Source organism: Choloepus didactylus, chromosome 15 (genome assembly GCF_015220235.1).
Source record: "Choloepus didactylus isolate mChoDid1 chromosome 15, mChoDid1.pri, whole genome shotgun sequence".
Lineage (NCBI taxonomy): Eukaryota > Metazoa > Chordata > Mammalia > Pilosa > Megalonychidae > Choloepus > Choloepus didactylus.
The window spans coordinates 24003494-24019221 of record NC_051321.1 but is presented as its reverse complement, the minus strand read 5'-3'; positions in this window follow the sequence as shown (position 1 = coordinate 24019221).

Genomic DNA, 15728 nt, shown 5'->3' with positions numbered 1-15728 from the left:
TCTTTGAGGACAGTCTGTGGTTTACTTTTGGTCTAAATTCCCAACAACTCCCAGCACAGTGCTAGGCATATGGTAAGTGGGTGTATAACAACTATAACAACCAATTCAAAATCATTTTCCCCTCCTTCGCATGTATGTAAAACACCAAAATTGCATTCTAGTAGATTCACCACAGCTTTGTAATAAGATTCTAAGAGTATTTCATCATCTAAACCACAGGAAACCTTTCCTATATCAGACTGTGAACCCATCAGCTTCAATGTTACATTTAAAGGAGAATCACATTTGCTCCAAGGCATGTCATCTGACACCAGACTGCAGAAACGGAGCCATGCACAGATTGTGAAGACAGGGCCTGGCTTTCATTTCTGAAAGAATCATAGCAGGTGTCATGTTCTAGGAACTGGGAACTTATAGGGTGGGGTGGGTGCTCCGATGCTTGGGTGCATGAATCTTCAAACTGAGCAGGCTCATAAAGGAGGAAAGGACAGGACACTGGGAATGGACAGCATCACTGTGGGGAGCAAGAGGGCATTCATTACCTTGTCACAGCTGCAAGGAAGAGAAGCTACTTACATCCTTTCTGGCTCAAGCCCGGATGGGCTTAGAAGCAGAGCAGGGAGAACTGTGAGCTTAGCGGTGGTGAGGAGAAAGAGGCAAATCAAGGAAGGTCCAGCAGAGAAGCTGCACTCCCTCTCAGATGGGCATATTGCATCGCCACATGAGCTCCCTTGCTATTATCCTTCCTATTGGGCATCAGAAGCAGGTTAGAGAGACAGGCAGGCAGGCTGCTGACGTGTTCTGCTCAGTCATTGTAGTTAGCTCACACAGTGTTCTAAAGCACAATGCAACTAGAGAGGTGTTATTCTAGATCTTAATAGAATTCAGCAACTTCACTGTCTTTTGTGTCATCTGCCTGTATGATTTTGAGTTTGCAAACTCTGAGTTATAGCCTGTTGCTAACCACAGAGGCCAGCTGTTGTCTCTGTCAAATGCTGGAGATGTTCTTCATTTGATTGCACGTTCTAAGCTTCAGTCCAGTGTTTCTTTAAGATTTCCTCCCAAACGTAAAGGTAATTCAGACCGATGAGGGAACAAAGGGTTGGTTCTTTTCCTGAGTGGTCATTAGTTCCAGGTGCCCAGAGGGTTTTGAAGTGTGTGTCTAAGGTGAGCATGGGTGAGCAAGGAGTGGTACAGAGCATGTTGTTGTAAGAAATCAAGCAGAAGTGGTCTCGAATTCAGACAAGCAAGTTGAAAATTTAGGGCCACTCAAACTGGAGGTCGAGGAAAACTGAAACTTAAAGTCAAGTCCAACAACATGTGAAGTCAAAACGCCAGTATCTGAGCACTGTGACATGGATCAGAATTTCAGCTTGAGGGACAGTTTTGATATGTGTTTTACCTGGAAAAGAAAGGCTGTCATTAGCTCAAAGTTCAAAGGTATTTCTGAATTCTCAGAAAAAAACACCTTTATGGAGTAATCAAATATCTAGGTCTGATATGGGAAAAAATACAAAGAGTCATTTTGAAAGAGATCACTCAGGGCTAACGTCTTTCTACTTACTGCATTTCCATTTACATCTTATTATTCTGGAAGTATTTTCATGAGGCATTTTTAAAATTTGTTTTTTTACTCATGATCTTTATGACATAAAATCCTTGACTGTAACACCATAGTTTCAATCCTTTTCAATTCCTTTCCCTTTTTTTCCAAAGGTGCTGTATATTACCTCAACTTGCTTGTACTATGATACAGTTCTGTGAGTTTGTGCCTTGTAATCTGGCATAAAATTTTTCTCTTAGAAAAATGCAGTCTTTATATTCACAAACACAATATTTTCCTATGAGAAAGTCAACATTATAGTAACATTAACATAATGTTCATTTCCAGGAACATAACATTTAATTGCATTCACCTAAATTACCTAAAATGGATTAAGTGCATTAATGCACATTTCAGTTGTTACCAATTTTTTAATATTTTTAAATGCCTTCGTAATTCTTTATCCCAACTATTTCCTTAGGATAAATCTCATGAATGAGATGAGTAAATCAATGATTTTGAGTATAAAACAAGACCTGTAGTTTTGACAAGGAATTTCCATATAAGTTTTAAACTTTAACACATAACCTGCCAAATGAAGTGAGCTAAACAAATTGTTTCACCCCTTTTATGGACTGAAAAACTGAACTTAAAGAGGTTGACTGGCCCAAGTCAGAGAAAACATGAGACCCAAAGTAAAACTCTTCTAGTCCTTTGGTTTTCCTTCTAAACAAGAGAAATTAAGGAGGCTGTTTATTTCATTTTGTCTTATGTTTTTCAATTGTCCTGATAATTTCCCAAATTTATAACTTTTCCATTTTTATCATGTTTTGGAGGAAGGGTATCACAGTAGGAGAGAGGACGAATTTGTTTAGTGAATTTCAGTGGGCATCAATGTACAATAATAAAATACAAAATAAAATAATAACAAGGTTTATGAAAATAACTAATTATGATCATTAAGTCCTTCAGTATGCCAGGCACAGCACTAAGAGCTTTACATCAGTGGAGTTTGCTGGCACTGGCTCCTACCAGCTCCCTAGAGCCAGTTGTACCCACACCTTTCCAATTTAAAATGGCCCAGATGGTGACATTTATACCACAGAAATCTGCAAGTGCTAATCCCCCTCAAGAGCTGGTTGTTAAGCATTTACTGGCATGCCACATGAAATGAATATCTCATTTAATGGATATAAACAAGCCTAGGATTCTTTTCTGCTAATGAAACCCATTCACAGGTGAAAATACTAATGCCTATAGAGGCGAAATAATTTCCCAAGTTAGACAACTATGAATCGGCAAGTTCGGAATCCAAACTGGGCAGTCTAATTCCAAAAAATTAACATTTAACCACCAAACATTACTGTTTTCCTATTGAGTCTAAACAATGCAGATGGTTAGAGAATGCTCTGGGGTTATTGGGGACAAATTCTGGGTTGTGGGTTTTGGTTTTGCTTTATTTTTATCAACCTCAGGTGGATAATAAGACCCAAGTTTGAAAACACCTTGCTTGCTTCCTCCAGTTGCACAGTGACACTCTGAGTCAGGTTGGTGGTAAAAAAAAATAAACATAATCCATATTTTATGAATGAGTCCTATGTTCCAAGGGCATAAGTATCTTGCTCAGTTTACTGAATGAGTCAGCAGTCCGTACAGCCCATTCAGTCCATGGGGCTGAGCTGATTCCTATGCAAATGAGCTGAGAACCTCAAGCTCATGACTCAGGAATACAAAGGAGACAGATGCTCAGCTGATTTCAGTACTCATATATCTCTAACTCCATTGTGCCTGATATTGAGCAACCATAATTTCCTCTACGTATATCATGTGGGCTTGTTATTCTTGTTATCCTTCATACATACCATCTATGACAGTGCTAGTTATTCAAGGGATTTTTTTGCATAATTATTATTCTCTGCTTTTATTCTAATGACTTACATAATTGGTTTATTACTTTTGCAGCTATTGAGAAGGCAACAATGAATAGTAGCAACTAAGAAGAGGGAGCTGTCCAGTTGGTTATTCACAGTTTGAAAACCAGTTATTTGATGTGTCAATTGTAGGCATCATGGAAACATTTCTGGGAGCTTAGGAATTACCTGCTGATCATATGAGATAGGGAGAAGGTCTTGTGGCTTCTTGGAAGACTGGGACCTTGAAAATGAGTTTAATAACTACAAATGAGCATTCTCTTTGAAATAATTTTCAGAAAATGTGTGTAATTATAATCACTTTATATTTTAAAGCATTTTACAGTTTTAAAAGGGTTATGGCTATAATCCTGGAATACAGTTCTCAGAAGGGTGATGTAACTACTCAAGGGCATGCAACTCTCCAGTGGCAGAAGAACTGAGATTTTTCTGACCTGAAGACAAATTCACTTTCCATTCTACAAGTACCACACTGTGTCTCAGGATGCAGGAGTACAATTTAAGGTGCCTGGAATAGAGATTCAAAGTCTAAAGCTAAGATCTTTAGGAGAGCAGGCAAGCTTGTCATTGAATTTATATATGTATGTTTATACCTACCCATCCCATCCATTGGCTTCAAGAAAGCAAGAAGAGGATAACTTTTCACTGAAATATTCCCAGATGTATGATTGCAGATGAATTTGGAGTGCGTTAACCCAACCTCCCACCCAATATCTCCTAAAATATCCCTGAGAAATTCTCATCAGTCTCTCATTAATATTTCTGGAGATGAATTTCTTTATTATATCTCTGGAAAATTTTGAGTCTAAGTAATTTTCTTTTTAATACAATTCAAAATTGGCCTTCTTCTACTTTGATTCCAGACTTCCATCAGTAGTTACACAAAACATGTCTACTAACAGTGTAGGTGATTGCAACTTTCACTTCAGCTCAAACTTCTACCTGAAAACCCTTCCGATATTGGAGCTTAATCAATCTAATCCCTGCAACAGATTTTTCTTAAGTGTACCTAAATCCTTTTTCCTAAATACTCCAAAGGATGTCCATATGATGAGATGAGTCCAGATTCCCCAGTAAGCTGAACATTTTAGTTTGTCAATTAATTGGTCAATAAGGTTTAAGAACCTTAAAATTCTTCAAGATCCATCCAAACTCCATTCAGCATGTCTGTTTTTAGTGGAAGAAGCAGTAGTAAAAGTCACAATGTTGAGAGGAGACAGACTTATTTTAGGCAACCCTTTGGGAAATGGTTGCTGAGAGCTTCTCGTTGCACCTTTGTTTAATGGCCATAATGGTTTATTTAATGGAGAGAGATTGGAAAATTGTTCTAACATGTAGAATAAATGTGATAAGAGGCAATTCAGAACTTCTGCAAACAAAATTGGGTAGTATTGGTCAATAAAGGAATCACTGTACTTTGAAAAGGAAAGGTTTCAAAGGAACAAAATAAATGGATTTAATAAATATAGAAAAAATCCAAATAGGTCATCAAAATACTATGAAAAACAGGCAACATAGGAGGAAAGTGCCACAGAATTCCAGCATTTTCCACATAAGAGTGGTGCAAACCAAGTACATTTAGGTTCTGTAGTGCTTCTTTCTCAGTAACTCTTAGAGATGCCCCCCCACCTCAAAATAATATAATATTAAAACTCTTGTGTTTCCATAGCAACAGCAAATAGAGGCTGATAGAGTCTAAATCTCAGTTTGCTCACTTGGAGAAACGTGTAGGGAGAGTTTGGGAAGGATCTCCTGTAGTAGAAAAGGGAAGAAATGGCAATGGATAGATTTTGGTTTGTGATAAAAGAGTTGTACAGAACCACGTGTTAGGGAAATTGTTGGGTATTGCAGACCTATCAGAAAGCTAACAAACTTTGTTCATGTTCAGTATAGACAAAAATCCAAATGTCTTGTGATCCACGTTGCCTCTCATGATCTGTCTGATACTACTGCTGCATGGAGAAAATCCCCAGATGCAGCAGCCTTTTAAATTTGAAGTTCCGTTGAGGGGATGACTAAGAAGGGCAATTTCTTTGATCACAATTCACTGTTGAGAACACTGGGCTTGGAATTGCTTCTGAGAAGAAATACCTGAATACTTTGTGCAGAGTATAACATAGTTACTCTGAAAGAGCTGGAAGGGTGTTCAGCAAAATGTTGTCAGTTTTTGTCTCTAGGCATAATGCTAAGGACTTCACATGCACTGGCTTCAAATAACACACACAAAGGTCCTACAAGTAAGTACTCTGGTGAACATCATTTTTTAGATTCATGTGGTTGGTTAGTAAGTAGTAGAATCAGCGCCCAAACCTTGGTTGTCTGACGCCAGTCAATGCTTACTCTTACAATAGAGGTCTGGCTTTTAAGCAATGCACCATAGCTTTTCAAATACCCACAGTAAATATGTGCTGCCAAGTTAAGTTTTTCTGGCACCCAGCATCTGCCTGGGCCATCCTTTCCCACTGTCAAGTTGATGCAAACTCAGGAAAGGCAAATAAAATTTGATATTATACTTAACCAAATATAGTTTACAGCGTATGTCAATGACTGGAAAACAAAAACAAATTCCTTGCAAAGTGCATTCTAGCAAATATGGCAAGCTTTTCACATCACTATTTCCACTGAAAGTTAGAAATTGTGGAACACCTGAAAGATAATTTCAAACTTCTCATTTATGAATATGAAACTTAAAGAGGGATGGGGAAGTTAGTAGAAACCAAATTTGGGCTTGGAATCTAAATCTCCTGATTCCTAGTCCAATGCTTCTTCTGCTAAAATATTTTGCAACTTATGACAAATGATGAATATTCTTGGATTCAGGAGATAAATACACAAGTACAAGGCAATGTATCACTTAGAGATTATAATACCATAAAATTGAAAAGCATCTAAATTTCTACCAATGAGACATGTGATAAACAAAAGTACATGAAAAGCAGGGAATCCTATCCAGTCATTCAAAATGATGATATCGAGCTCTGTTTATTATCCTGAATGATGAGCATGATGTATCATTGTTTGTGGAAAAAAGCATATTACAAAACAGCATATATAGCATGGCCTGCTATACATGAAACTGCACAATTGCATCCATAAATGACGTGGTTTTTACTAGGTAATGGGATCTTGATGGTATTTTCTTACTTTTATCTATGGCTTTGTTTTAATAATATTGAAATGTTTGCAGTAAGAATTTATTGTACAAAAATAAAATGCTTTAAAACAAGAAAGCAGTTCTGATTCTATGTGCCTTCTTAAGCTATCTAAACCAGAGCTTCTCAAATTTAATTTGCATGTGAATCACCTGGAGATTCTGGTTAAAATGCAGGTTCTGATTTAGTAGGTCTGGAGTGGGGCCAGAGAGTCTGCATTTTTAATAACTCCCAGGTGGTGTCCGTGCTGCTGAATGGAGACCTCTCTGCATTGCGAGGGTCTGTTTATGTTAATTACTCCAGCAGGCCTTTTCATCACTCACTCCATATGTAGTTTCTGGCAATCCTGGCCTGTAATTGTTTTCCCTTGTTTATAACTGTTGTAGCAATTTCTAAGTAAATGGAACCCTGGAGTTTTCTTATTTTTCTTGCAGTTAATAAGTATAAGCTCTGGGGGACGCTATTTTAAATTGCTGCACACCCATTATACAACTGGAAATCATGCTCAACAATTTCCTCTCACATTGGATAATTTTTATCTCAATATGTTTGACTAAGGATGTTCTCTGATTTTATAGTATTGATTGTTTATGTGTATGAACAATTGGGGAGTAATTATGAGTCCAAAAAAACCCCAATTGTAATTGACAGGCTGCTCAGCAAGTGAAACGAGGTCTTCATATGAATGCTAACTTTCAACACATTTCTTTTGTGTGTTTTTGTAAATAAAAATAAAGCATTTTAAGAATGACTGGATATGAGAATTGCCTGACATTTCTTTTATGGAAGCAAAGTATTAAAACTTTTAACTTGGGAAGAAAGTTTGGTGAAATCAAAATCCTTAGAAATTATAATGTAATTAGCAGTCAAGTAAATTATCCTGTTATTATTGTAAATGTTCAGCATTTATTGAGTATTTACTGTGTACCCACTGGGTAAGCCGATTTACATGCATTATTTTATCTGATATTCAAGGCTTATAGTTGTTTAGTAACTTGCCTAAGGTAGGTGGTAATCAGTATTTCTCTTCACATCTGTTTGACACAAAACTCAAGGTCTTAACCACTATTCTGTACACTGGGACGCATTCAATAAATTGAATGCCTGCATAATATGTACCAGGCATGGTTCAAGAAGATGGAGCAAGTTTAATGAACAAAAGACAGGAAAACCCTGCCATCATGGAGTTTACAGAACTTTCTTTTGGATTTATAGAGACCTTAATCACTTAGCTGTATAAAACTGAGTGAGAAATGGAAAAGTTACTTCCCCTCTTTGGATCTCAATTTATTCAACTACAGAATGAAGGTTTTATACTCTAAGTTCCCTTTAAGCTCCCAAAATTCTATGTCCATGAAATTTCAAACCGTTTTATGTCTTTTCACTGTTCCTGCTCCCAACCCAAACCACCATTAGACCACCCTGTGTCCCCTTATTTCATGTCTTTCATTGGATTTCCTTTTATAATAACAATAAGGATAATAGTCATGCTAACTATTATTATTAATGGCCACAAAGTGGCTTTCTGCTGTAGCATTAATGCCAACTTCCTTCCCCAGAGCCTTTTCCTCCTGTCTGAGCCACAGTGCTCATGGCCCGCCATCTTGCTTTCAGGCTCTCTGCCATTGACGCAGATGGGCCCAGTACCCTGGAGTCAGGACCTCAAGTATGAGAATTACATGCAGTCATTGGAAATTATTGTTGAGGGTGTTCAGCTGTTTCCATGAAATGAGTCCATTTATCCATCTGGTTCCCAAAAGACTTTATTGAGTCTTTACTCAGTTTGCTCTACTTCAGGCATTTCACACTTAAATTTTTCCTGCTCCTTATAAATATAAATTGGGCAATACTAGGACCAGCCTGAAAGGAATCTTGCTGTAGATTTGCTGTGTGATACTTCTGCAGAAAATAGATGCCAATAGGCAAGGCAAATCCTGTTTGATTTGCCAGTGCCCCTCTCAATCATTAATTCATTCAACCTGATATTAAGTTGTATGATTGCCCACTAAGTGTCAGGAACCATGATGGACCCTGGGAATTGAGAAATTATAATTAAAATAAGGGCCTTGTCTTCAGACACACAGAATTATAGGACTAGTGTGGTGCTGAACATGTTAGATATTTCTTAGTGTGAGTAAGTAATGCCAAGAAAGTAAGGAAAGTGGGTAAAGTGAGTAAATAATGCCAAGAAATCTGGACTTTTCAGGCTTTCACCCATAGGAAAGAATGGAGTTGCAAGTGTGAACTATGTGTGTAAACTATGTGTATTTGGTGGCCAATAAATTTTGAAGAATGTGAAAGTAACTGACTTGGTAAGGAAAGAGCATAATGCTTACATCCATAGGTGTGGGAGAGATGATGGGGAAAGAAGTAAGTATAGCTGCCTTTTTGTTACTGGACCAAGGTGGTGGATTCTTTTGTCCAATAGGCTCAAATGACCAATTCCTGAGACAGCAGGGTTTCATAGACAGAAAGAGTTTTATTGCCAGGTGTGAAGCAGGAGAACAGATGGCCTATGGGTTTAAAATCTGTCTCCCCGAACTGTAATAATTCTGATAGTTTTATAGCATCAAAAGATGGGCAGGTTTTAGGATAATGAGCACAGTTGCCCCGGATGATGTAATTAGAAGTGATCTAATTATTGAGCATGTGCAGATTGATTACATGCTTAGGCAGAGAACATAGGTAAGAAAAGGGCAGCCTTAATATGATGATGGGCCTGATTTTTAGTATTATAATGAGGTATAGGTGACTTGTAGGTTAAAGTCTAAGCTACTGTGCATGTTAAGTGGGCCCATTTTGGTTACATCCAGCTTCAATTATCAAGATAACTTTGGACTTGGGGTGGGTTAGTTCTGGGCTGACCCAAGACCCTTCATTAATTGACATGAGGGGCTGTCTTTAGTGATCATAAGACTTTAAAGTAGAAAAATTGGATAAATGGGTACAAGTAAAGGTTAGTCACAAGGTTTTTACAATCACAAGGGCACAAGATAAGTGCTGTACAATCATTATCAGAGTTCAAGGCAGCTAGATTACAGTTCAGGTTTCAAGTATTTCCCTCTGTCTACTTTAATATACCAGAAAGTAAAAAGGAACATCTGTATGATTCAGTAAACATAATCAGTCCTTAAATCCTAACTTCTCAATTACATTTTGGTTTTGTTAGACACTGAAATTTCAAAGCAGATAATAAGTGAAGAAGAGACATTGCATATATTGTATAGGGTGTACAACATACCCTATATCTTACCTGTATAGGGTAAGAAAAACTTGAATCATCTGCTATGCAATTATTTTCCTATTCAAATAGGGACAGAGTCAATTAATGTTGCTTACTGCAATTTTGAACATATTATCATCCTTTTGGAACAAACAGAAGCTTCTTGAATTTCAAATATGTAACTGACAGAAGCAAAATGAGTCTTCTTCTTGCCCAGGAGAAGTACAAGGATTTAAAAATAGGTTTAAAATCCTTCACACTTCTTTGAGGATGAAATAAAAACTAATGAGCATGATCAAAAGTCCCAGTTCATCCGGAGGATGCCCTCTTGTCTGGCATCCCCATCCAATTAGCATCCCCCCCCCCCTTTTTTAGCAAAAGAATCCCCATTTGGATAATAAATTTTGCAATCACCGTACATCTAACCAGTGGCCTTTCCTTGCACTTGCCCACATGGTTCCAAAAAGCTCAAAACAAACAAGATGCTCCCACCCATTCCAGGGGGTGGTTTGACAATTAAGGGAGACTGTATCATGACAAACAACACTTTCATGCTCATTTGTAGTTGACCTCTGTTGCCAACACATTTTCATATACTCTGAAGCTTACTAAAAGGATTTTTTTGTCCTTTTGCTTTAAAATGAAGGGCGAAAGGGGTTGACAAAAAGAAAATTAAAATAAAGCGCAACTGCATGTTTAAATGAATTCCCATTTCTGGCACAGCAAGTCGTGATATGTATTTAATAGGTCATGGACACAAGTCATGTGGCCACAAACAGGAAAGTGGCTGAAAACAACAGCCTGCTCTCCAGGCTGGAATGGGAGCCCTCACTCTCCCCACCCCAGACTCTCATTCCACAGAAGCAGTGACTTCTTAAGAGGAGAGCAGAGTGACTTAAGAGCATGGGCTTTGGGATTTTGTGCTGGACGTGACTTCCAGCTATGGAAATAATTCTGTGGATGACTATGGCCTTGTTACTTAATAGTTTGAGCCTCAATTTCCTCGTCTGTAAAAGGTGGGGAATCATTCTTGTCTTTTCATGTTGTTGGGGGAATTAAGTGCATTAATGAGTAAAAGGTGATAAACAGTGCATGAGACTTTAAAAGAGCTTAATAAACAGTACTTTTAGGGCCGCTCTTTAGCTTGAGGTTGCAGCTCTTTTCATCTCTCATCCTCTCTTCTTTTGTCTTTTTCGTTTTTGCCCAAGTCCCTGGCTGTCCATAGAAGAGTTCAAAATTTCTCTGCTGTTTGTAGCTTCAAAGTATTCACAGAAATTTTGCAAAAAGCATGTGTTTACCTTGGACTCCAACATAGCGTCACTACTTTCTCATTCATCGGATGCCACCTTTTGACAGCTCAGTGGAGCTCTGTTTGTTTACCTGGGCAGCGTTTCCAACATTTGCATTTGTTTCCCCAAGTGATTCGTATTACAACACTTTCCTTTTGCAGACAAATGGGAAGTGTTTCTATATTTTCCTGGGTTTCTGGTTTGTGTGTTCTTTGGTTTCTTATCCCAAAAAATACTTCAAGCCTTCTCTCTATCCTCCTTTGTCTGAATCTTCTCTGTGATCGTCACTATAATCACAGCAGCACCAGATGGAGTGTTTGGAAGTCTTTGTTTCCTGATCGCAGGGAACCTGTGTGCTGAATTCCGAAACCAGAAGCTCCCTCTCCATGGGTGGAAATGGTGGTGGCCATGAGCCTCCAGTTAGAACAGAGCCTCCTTTCAGCACATGACTGGAAGATACCAGTGGAAGGAAAGGGGAGTGCTGGGGGTGGGGGAGGGCGAGAGAAATGAAAATGAGGAACTAGGTCAGAGGCTCAACCCCTGGGTAAGGGGGTTAAATATCAATGGCATGCGAAAAGGATGAAGGAGGGAAAAAGGGTAGAGAAACAGTTCTCTGAGTATCTGAAACAAAAATAATGTCTAAAAGCAGAGAGGGATTTTTCAGGGAGAACAAGTCAGAAAATGTAGAAAATTCTAGATGGTGGCTAGATAATATATTGGGATCCTTCAAGATCCAGTCTTCTTTGGAACAGAATTCAGGCTAGTAAGATCCTTCTTGAATCCACATAAGAGGATGAAGGGGGAAAGGAATTGAAAGAGTCATGTTTGGGGCACATCTTGGGATTGCAGTCACATGCCCCACCTCTGTAGAATGAGACTTGAGGTCAAACTCAAGTTCTGCTTCTTTCTGATTGTGTGATATTGGGGCAAATTACATAACCCCAGTGATTCTGGGTCTCCTCAACTATAAAATCTGGATAATTACAGTCTGGGACTCATAGGGTTGTTCTGAGGGTTCTGAGGAAGACAGGAGATGCTGAATGTGAAGACATTTTCCTTGTTATACGTAGTTGTCTACTAATGTTTAGTTAATATCGTCAATATTTTTGAGGGGCTATTCTGTCCCAGATATAGCACCACCATTTCCCATGGATTTCCACACACTTAACTTAACCTCATAATTTCATCATGCATGTTCATACCTTCGTGATATAGGTGAGGAAACTGAAGATTCAGAGAAGTTAAACAACATACTGAAAAATTAGCAGAACTGGATTAAACCTGACTTCCATCACTTTCCAAAGCTTGGGCCATTCCAGTATATGACACACTGAATTCAAGTTAAAATAAAAATAAATCTATTTTATACTTATAATAACAACCATTCTTCCTATTTTTCTTAATAAAAACATCAAAGTAGTATGGAAATTTGAATTAAAAAAAGAACAAGGCAGGAATATGAGCATTGGATATATTTAAATATAACAATCTCCTTATATATGTAATATACATTAAATGTATATCATATAGTTATATGGCATTATATTATATTTATTATACATATACATACATATATTATACCTAGTATCCTAATTACAGAAAGGCAAACTCTCCCAAAGGTTTGATTGTGACAGATCCAATATTCAGGCTTTCATTTCAATTTCCCTTCCTTTTAAGTCATTGATTGCAGAAATGAAAGGAATGCTGAGGTGTCTCTGGTTCAGAGTTCACCTTTAGATATAAGCCCGCCTGCCGTTTAAAACTCTCTTCCTACCTCTTTTCCGTCAATGCATCCATCTAGAATTCCTCTCCAGGGTGTAAGAAGGACCATAAGCTCTGGAGAGAAGAAATTGTGTTTTTCATCTTTAAATCTTCAGTTCTTGGCCCAATGCCTGGGATATAGAAAATACTCACTAAATATTAGCTGAATATGCACTGAATAAATGCTTGAGCATTTCTGCTGTCCCAGGACTCTTTTTGCCCCTGATGATAATTTTCTCTCTCTCATTTCTCCTTTTATTTTCAAAAGGCCCACAAATACTTGGCTGATATTAAAGGTGGCCTCATCTCCCTCCGGCTTCATGCTAGCATTTTTTCTCTTGCAACTGATATCTGTTGTATGGGAACATAATTTATTTCAGGATTTCTGTTCTTCCCTCTCCACCTTCTAAAGATTAAAAGCTTCTGCAGACTCTCTTCCCTGTGTTTCTGTCGAGTAGATCTGAGTCACTGCAGAAAGTTAGGTTCAGAGATGAGGGAGGAAACTCCAAACTTTGTTTCTGGACGATCAGTTGAAAATAGAGTCAGATCGGGTGTTATTCATGCTTCTGTCATAGAATAGTTTACCTGCACACACAGTCTGCTTTCTACCTAGCAAGTAGGGTATTCACTTTACTCTACATCCTGAAGAAGTTTGCTGTGTAAGAGAAACAATTTCATGGACTAAGAAGAGTCAAAGTTAAATGAGAGTATAATTACATATTCCTTATTCTTTTTTTTCTCTTAATGGATTTAAAAAACAACTGCATAAAACAATATGTATATAATTGTGTTGCTGGCATATAACATATAGAAATGTAAGGTATTTAACAATAAGAGCCCAAAAAAGATGGGTGAGAGCAAGGATGGAGTAAGGAAATGAAACCAGATGGTAATGCAAATTCACAGCAAGAAATGAAAAGAGCCAGGAAGAGTAAATAAGGTTAATATAACAATGCCCATAGATACAGATATATACATGTCCTCTTTTTCTTCTCTCCGTTTAAAAATACTTGGATTATATAAAGTAATAACTGTAACAATTATACTTGGGTTTATAACATATTGACATAATATGTATAACAATAATAACCACCAAAAAAGTTATGGAAATGGTGATATAGAGTTCCTATATTTCATGGGAACTAAGTCTGTATAAACTTGACTTAGGTTTCAAAGGAATGAAGTACTGACATATGCTACAACATGGATAAACCTTGCAAGCATTATGCCAAGTGAAAGAAACCAGTCACAAAACGTCACATATTGAAAGATTCAATTTGTATACCTTGAAGTAGATAGTGATAAGTTAAGATATGTATTGGAAGCCCTAGAGCAAACACTAAGAAAATTACCAAAAAAATATGTCATTAAAAATTTTAAGGAATTAAAATGCTATATGTGTACATCCTCTTGGAGGAGTCAACACTGATGGACAAAACTACTAGGCGGGAGATCAGCCAGGGAATAGAAGACTTGAACAACACCATAAATAGATGAGACCATAAATAGATGGTGCTACACACAGGAGCAGAAGAATGCACATTCTTCTCAAGTGCACATGGAACATTCTCCAGGATGGGCCATAGGGAAGGCCACAAAATGAACCTCAATACATTTAAAAGTATTGAAATCATGCAACATATACTGTCTGGCCATAATGGAATTAAATGAGAAATCATACCAGAAGTGAATTTTGGAAATTCACAAAGATGTGGAAATAAGACAACATACTCCTGAATAACCAGTAGGTCAGTGAAAAAGTCACAAAGGAAATCAGAAAATACTTTGATATGAATGGAAAAAAGGAAGCACAACATACTATAATATAAGGGATGCAGTTAAAGGCGTGCTCAGAGTAAAATTTATAGTTGCAAATGTCTATATTTAGAAAGAAGAAAGATCTCAAATCAATAACCTAAATGTCTATCTTAAGAAACTAGAAAAAGAGCAAAATAAACCCAAAGCAAGCAGAAGGAGGGAAATAATAAAGAGTAAAGTGGAAATAAATGAAATTAAAGATATAAAAACAGTAGAGAAAAGCAATGAAAAGAGCAACAAAATTGACAAACCTTTAGCTAGACTGATAAGAGCAAAAGAGAGCAAACTCAAAGTACTGAAATTTGAATTCAAAGAGGGGACATCTTTTAGAGGAATAAAAAGAAATATAACGAAACTGTATACCCCAAAATAAAATAGTGTAGATGAAATGGACAAAATCCTAGAAAGACAACACACAACAGAAACTAACTCAAGAAGAAATCTGAATTGACCTATAACCAGTATAGAGATTATGAAAGTTATCAAAAACTTCCCACAAAGAAAAATCCAGGCCCAGATGGTTTCACTGGTGGGTTCTACCAAATGTCTAAAAGAGAATTAACATGAATCCTTTACAAACTCTTCGAAAAATAATTGGAGAAAAGAAGCACTTCCCACTTTATTCTATGAGGCCAGTAGTACCATGTCCTGACTTTCCATTCTCCTGATGTGTGAACCGCATCATCTTTATGAGGTTCTTGCTAGAAATATGTGCTCTGAACTAACCACAATCTAACCATCAGACAAATGCAGAAAGTGGAATGTCCTGTAAGACATCTGGCTGGGAATTGTCAGAAGATTCAATATCATTAACAAAAAAGGGAGGTGAAAATTTATTGCCAGTATAATCTGGGCATTCAATTATGCACATATCTTTTTTTGTGTCTCATGTATTTTTTTTAAATTCTTTATAGGACTAGTGACGTTCCTAAAACAACATCTGAAGTGTAAAAATATGTAATTGCCAACAGGAACAGTAAACACGATAGGGGCTGCCTTTAGATTTTGCCC